Raw genomic sequence first — 6,868 nt, 5'->3', positions numbered from 1 at the left:
GGGGATCGTGTCTTGTTGGTAGCTTGTGTTTCTTGCTATTCATTTCTTAAATAAAAGGAGTACCGAATCGAACTGCATTCGAGTCCTTCGAATGCAAAGTAGAGGGCAGCTACTCTAGCCCAGTGCTGGGCATGTTTATGATCTGAAGAGCTGATCCACAAGGACTCTTTGTAGCTCTTTGTGATAGTGTTCATCTTCCTTTAATCATCCTCTAGAGTATACTTGACTGATAGCCTCTGATTTGGCCAAAAACCGTTGATTTTTGAGCAAACTGTGACCCGGAATCTGAGAGAGGCGAGAGTTGTCTCATCAGTGCAGCTGCAACAAAGGCTACCTGCACTGCAACACAGGTCCCGAAGGGGCTACCTGCGCTGCATCGCAGGTTGACAGTGCAACACCTGCGCTGATCCAGTTTTGCCTTGTGCAACTGGGATTCCCCACTGTCTGTTGCCCAGTTTTCAGTATTGTTTTTGCAGCCTATTGTCAACCTGTATACCCAGCTGAAACCACTTCTATTTGCCTTCATTCCCCCTCAGTTGTATCAAGAAACCGTGATTGTTCTTATTGTATTTCTTGCTGTCATTCACAGTTTCCCATAGCGAAAGTGAACTAGTCTTGCTATGACCTCTTGAATCTAGACCTATAAGAAAGTGTCGTTGTGATTCTAAGAGCTAGTTTATTGCTGTTCATAGCTGCTTGAGCATTTGCTTTCGTTATATGGTTCGAATTTCAGTATTTCTTGTGTTGAAACGAGTGAATCTTAAGGTGTTCTTTTGATTATTGGACAAACACTTGTTGCTTTCGCTTGAAATTGAATTCGAAATTATACAACAGCTTTCTTTTTGTAATACAACAACATTAAGGAAGAAGAAAAGAAATACTTGCATTCTGCATGTGCATTTTGACAGTTTGCATGTCGATTTAGGAAAAGTGCATCAGTGTGTGCTCTATGATCTGTTTGAAAAGATGATGTCTTTCTTTTCCTTCAGTAGTTAAGGTTTTCATAAGTTGAAAGAATTGAAAAAGCTTGCTTATCATTCTTAGACTGCATTTAGGAGTTGTCTCATACATCACGTGGTGATCCATAAAGGCAAACTGCTAAGCAAGATCAACCTAAAAAGAACTGAATTTATCTAACAACGCTTTGAAACATAATGAAACACAGTAGAGGTCTAGGTAGAGACGTGAACCGGCGTCGTTAAACATAGTGACTGTCGATCTCTATGAAGGTGGGTGATTCCTCCTGAGGGACAATAGCACTAATACGGACTTGTGCCCCTGCGTACCGTCGCGTATATTGGGGGACCCCTATAGGAACAAAGCCTTTATCCATAGGAAGCCGTGTCGGCCGCCCTACTGATCGCGATGCAGTGAACACAGCATTCACGAAGATCGACCACTCGTACCGTAAAACGTATTCTGTGGTTTCGCGAAAGGTTTGGCACACCCTTGCCTAGAACTCCAGAGTAGTTTCTTTTGGCCTTTTTCAAACTCTATAACTGAAAAAGTCCATCCGAGCATTTGTCACTTCGGGCTCGTTAATACATCGAAGGAGACTAGAGTCATCTTTAGCTTTTTCTCGACTCTTAAAAAGTGAAAAAGCAAGTTGTGTCTAAAGCGTCGTCATATAAAATTCATCTTAAACGGAACATAATTACCCTTGATTCCTACGTTGATCTTTAAAGTTGAGAACATGGAACACACCAACCAAGGGATCCCACAGGGGGGGACCCCTAGCCCTCTCTCCTCTTGGGGAGAAGTTGGTGCGCCCCACATGGCCACATTGTCGCTTCCAGGACTGACAATTGGCCTGCCAGTTTGGCTATTCTCAACCGCTGTAGTTCAGACCACCACGGTTCCTGAACAGTCGAGTCAACAGTTAGACCAGTCTAGAACTACCCTCCAGCCTTCCACTTCTTACGAGCCTTCCTCCGTTCCTTCTTCTTCGAAAGGTCAAGCCGCCAAAAGCGGAGCTCCCATAGAAAAGAAGAAGGAAAAGAAGAAGAAAGAAAAGAAGCAGAAGGAGCCAAAGGCGTCTGGGGGCAAGCAAAAGGTATCTAACGAAAACCCACACACGGCACGGACCGGGCCCAAATCGCCATGTGTCATATGTAGAGGAGACCACCTCCACCATGATTGTCCCAGTATTCCCCGGATACTAAGGGACTGGTCCCCTCGTTTGCACGATTCGGAAGCGTCAACCTCTGACAACCAGGTTGAATGCTTACCGTCGACCAGCGAAAGTGAAGGTCCTAGACGACGAAGGGGAATGAGATTCCCCTGCGAACTGTGTGAAGGCAATCACACCCTTCGCCGTTGTCCCTTTTTAGACGAAGCCAAGAGAGTTTTGGAAGATCAACTGGTGGCACCGGTGCTACTTCCTCCTGGATATCAAAAACTCGTGCCAAGTCCTTCGTTGGTTGAAAATACAGTTGTCCCGCTCATAGGGCCAGCTGAAGTGTCAGTCGCTGAAAGTGAACCTACTGAATCCGGACCGGACGAAAGTCCAAAGGTCGAAACGGCAGTTGACCCGGTTCTCCCTTCAGAAGTTTCATCTTCACACACCACAGTCACTGAGGATTCATCTTCAGTTGACACCCCTACCGAAGAGAATAAGGATGACACCGTCCATATTCTTTTCGTCAACTCCGATTCTGATGAGCATCTGGGCAATGCGCCCACTCCTTTATCGCAGGAAGGAGCATCGTCAGGATCATATCCGGCCGTATATTCGGTCCCACCACCAAGCAACCTAGTTGTGTCCTTTGATTGGAACCAACTAGGCAGACCCCGGTTACCAGCCAGCATACCATTTAGAATTATAGTCGAAATATACAAAATGGTGATGGCTGGAACTATCATTGATGAAGGGGCATCTGTGAGTATTCTGTCCTCTATTGCTTGGAAAGCCCTGGGTTGCCCGACGCTTTTGCCTGAGACAAGAAATCTCTCGGGTTTTGACAGAGGAACCAGTCGACCATTAGGGATTCTACCTAATGTGCCTATCACACTGAAAGGGAAGGCTGTCAAGATGAATTTGATGGTCGTCCAAGGACCCTTGGATTATAACCTACTCCTTGGACGAGACTACATATATTGCATGGAAGCAATAGTCTCCTCACTCTTTCGAATAATGTGTTTTCCATACGAAGGAAGAATGGTCAAGCTCGTAGACCAACTTTCACTTCCGGGATCACACATCGCAAGTAGTCACATACCTATCCTCAATGGTCTTTTCGATCAAGAAAGGTCTCTTCCCCCGGCTCTTCTTCCTAATGAATGCGAGTGATTCGGGAAAGGAACGCAGGAGCCCAGGGGGCATGCATCCTGGTCTGCTCTGGAGGCAGAAAAAACCTTAGGTGTAAAGTAGAATTTCCACGGAAGAATATGACTAGTCCGTACCCCGTCCCCCTCCTTCATCTTTGAGAATCTTCCTCTGAGCTATCTTCAAGGAGAAGAAGGACAAGAAGACAAAGAGAGAGTTGGACTCTTAGAAGGGGCTGTTAGGGATGGGGTTGTTCTGGAAAAGGATTCTTCTGTCAAGGTTACTTGTTTGACAAAGGTCATTCACCTTTGTCTAAATAGGTAGGCTCTACCAAAGAAGGGGATCCGTTTGTGGTAGCAAGTAGGTACCGGCTTTGGGTAAAAGGCCAGCCTCACCCATTAAAACAAATGTTTTAAAGGATAAGTAGGGGCAGCCCCCAAAGATAGAGACGCTGTTGTTGCCACAGATTGTAACCATCTTTGTGTACCCTAATGATAGACATCGCCGAAGAAAGAGTTTCATTTGCGGCTGCAAATAAAACCATTCTTTGGGTAACCAGAAAGAGGTAGGCCTCTCCCGGTAAAACGAATGTTTTACCTGCAAATTGAGGGGTAACCTTGAAATTCAACTTATACCTGGGGGCATGCAAACCTCTTGGAATGCAAGCGCGGGTGGCTTTTTAGTTTTAGGTAGGACTAACCCCTCTAACCCGTAGGATGGGCCGATACCCAGCTTGCATAAAGAGAGGATATGGAGCAAAGCGTAGGGAGATGAAGCTCCTTAAAAAATAGGAATCTTCCATGAGACCTTACTACTTTATGACTGGTAAAAACGAGCAGTTTTGGCAAAGTTCATGCTCGTTAAAAAATAAACGCAAGAACCGAGCAGTTTTAGCGCATAGTTCATGCTCGTTAAAAAATAAACATAAGATTGAGCAGTGTTTTGGCGCATTCAAGCTTTTTAAAAAAAAAAAAAATGAACCCAGTACCGGTAAATAAACATCTGAGACCGTAAATTCATCAACCATAAAAGCCTTGGTCGTATTTGTGCACCATCACCTCCACTTCTCATTTGGCCGATCATTCACATCCACTTGATTGTTTACCTATTTTGAGGAACAGCTGCGAAGAGTGATTCCACCTAGCCATCCTTGTAATACTGCCATGATTGGAAAATTCCAACCTGTACCTGGAATCTGCTGCTATCCCTGTTTATCACTCGTTCCTCAAAAGACGAGTCTTCTTTGAGCTCTTTTCACTGACTCGTAAAATATGAAAAGTTTGCCGAGTTTTGGCCTTCCAGCTCGTTAAAAGGACCGGAAGAGCTATCCCTCCTCTAGATTTTAATCTTTTTGGACCTGAGGGATTATTGCACAAAAAGATCGAGCGCTTGTCTAGTTCGGCTCGATAAAGATATCGAACATTCATCCCTTTTGTATTGTTTTATACTTTTTCGGACTTAAGGGATTAGATGACGAAAAAGGACTCCTTGGAGTCTACTTTATGTACACTTTTCAGGCTCTCTAAAAATGAAAAGGACCGAGTTGTCTTTGTCACTGGGCTCGTAAAATATTAGATAGCAACAAACTTGTCCTTAGACAAGAACGAGTTTCCCTATCGCTAGGCTCATTAAAAACATAGCGATGGGCTTGCCCGAAGGGCAGGTTATAGATCAAGCATATGTTATCCTCCTCAAGCTTGTCAAAAAATAAAGAGGTACTGGTCAGAAATGACTGGGGAAAAATTGGGAAGAACCTCAAAGCTTAATGGTAGCAAGTCGCTCTTGAACATGACACTTTTGCCTCCGTAAATAACGGGTTGGGTTATTATCATTCACCGGTCCCTTCACCATGGTCTCGCCATACCATCCATACATGGGGTAATGCTACCGATCCATCACATCAGTGTCGTTATATGTTCAAGAGATGTCATTCACAATGTGTCAACCGGGTCCCATCCACTACCATACATCATCTTTCATCCTTCCATGACCGCCACCCTGAATCATATTTCACAAATTGTTTTCACCAATCATCACTAGCTCCGTTCCGTGTCACTGATGTGGGATTCATTAGGGCCCTCCTTTGACGGATCACTTCTTGTCGACATCAGCTCATTATCCAAGAAGTTGATCTAGGAACACCCCCCTCAGTACTTTGAAGCTTGCATGCCTCAATGGCAAGTTTCTCACTCCCGGCGATAGGTATACATTAATGACCTTCGACCAGGAGACTTTGCGTGGTGTTCGACGTCAGATCCTATATTCACACCACGTGAATTGTGCTGCAGTACCTTGAGGGTCATCATCATTATCGGTGATTCCTCTCGTGCTTGTTAGCAGTTTACATTATTGACTGGTAATCAAGCGATGTCTTTCCATGTTCGACTTCAAGAAATTCTCACATGGATCGACTTGTACTAATGTGAAGATCGGACAAGTTTGAAGACCCCGGATCTAGTTTCATCCATCCGGGCTACGATATATATTCAGGAGATAAAGACATAGACATGTGCAGCAGATGATCATCCTACTAAAAGGATGATAATTAAAAGCAGAGAATTATCCGTCTATTATCAGACGATCGTCTGTTTATGTACAGCAAATGTATTTATAAAGCTGAGCATGGGAAATGCCCGCCTCAGCTAGATCATGAAAAGAAAGTATGAAAAGATAATGTATTGTATTGTATTTTGTTACAAGTCACCTCCCGGCGATTGAATGAACTTCGGATCCCCCTAATAAAGCATTTCACCCGATAAACGACCTCATACTTTAGGGGGCAACTGTTATAGACATTTTTGTGCCTTACAGCATAGAGCATGAAATGTCAATAATCTGAGGGATCCAAAGTCCCTAAACAAGTTGTTCTTACCCTTAGAGGAACAAGGTCAGCAAACCACAGCACTGCAAAACAGTTCTCCACTAAAAAACACTCAAAAACAGGTCAGTTTTGGATCATTGCAGCTGCTCCACTAGGCATCTGCGCTGCATAGCAGGTACAACAAAGGCTACCTGCGTTGCATAGCAAGTAGAACAAAGGCTACCTGCGTTGGGCGTACTTGGACATGTGGAGGAATCTTTTTCTCAAAGTGCCAGTGCCCAGGAAGCTTCTAAAAAGACACTTGATGATAAGATTCGCCTAATGATGAGTTAAGAGCTTCTAAAACTCCAAGTGGAAGACAGAAACTCCGAGTGAAGAACTGAAGAACAACTGGAGTTGAAGAGGACAACAAGTCACACATCAAGCTGACTTATCTTCACTCCAAAACTCTATATAAGGATCTCATCCCATGGGATCTGGGAGGCCGGAATTTTGTGCAAAGAATTGTTGTTGGTTTACAGTTGTGAGTATTGGGTGATTGCTTGAGGGAGGTGAAGAAGAGATTTCTCTCCGTCGGGAAGGTGATGCTGGATTGGACCTCTCATGGTTGTATCACCGCCTGAACCTTACTTCCATATATTAATAAAGCATTTGAGGTTCTTCTATTCGCATGTGTTTCAATGGTGTATTGTCTTACTTGCGTCTTTGATTTATGCTAATCCTTGAATCGATTATGAATGCATGCCTCTTGTAGTTTCCTTTTCTTGTCTTCTTTGCAGGAT

This window comes from Pinus tabuliformis, chromosome 1_2 (assembly GCF_031772625.1).
Source record: "Pinus tabuliformis cultivar Carrire ecotype Pingquan chromosome 1_2, CPIR1, whole genome shotgun sequence".
Taxonomy (NCBI): Eukaryota; Viridiplantae; Streptophyta; class Pinopsida; order Pinales; family Pinaceae; genus Pinus; species Pinus tabuliformis.
This window is presented reverse-complemented; position numbering follows the sequence as displayed.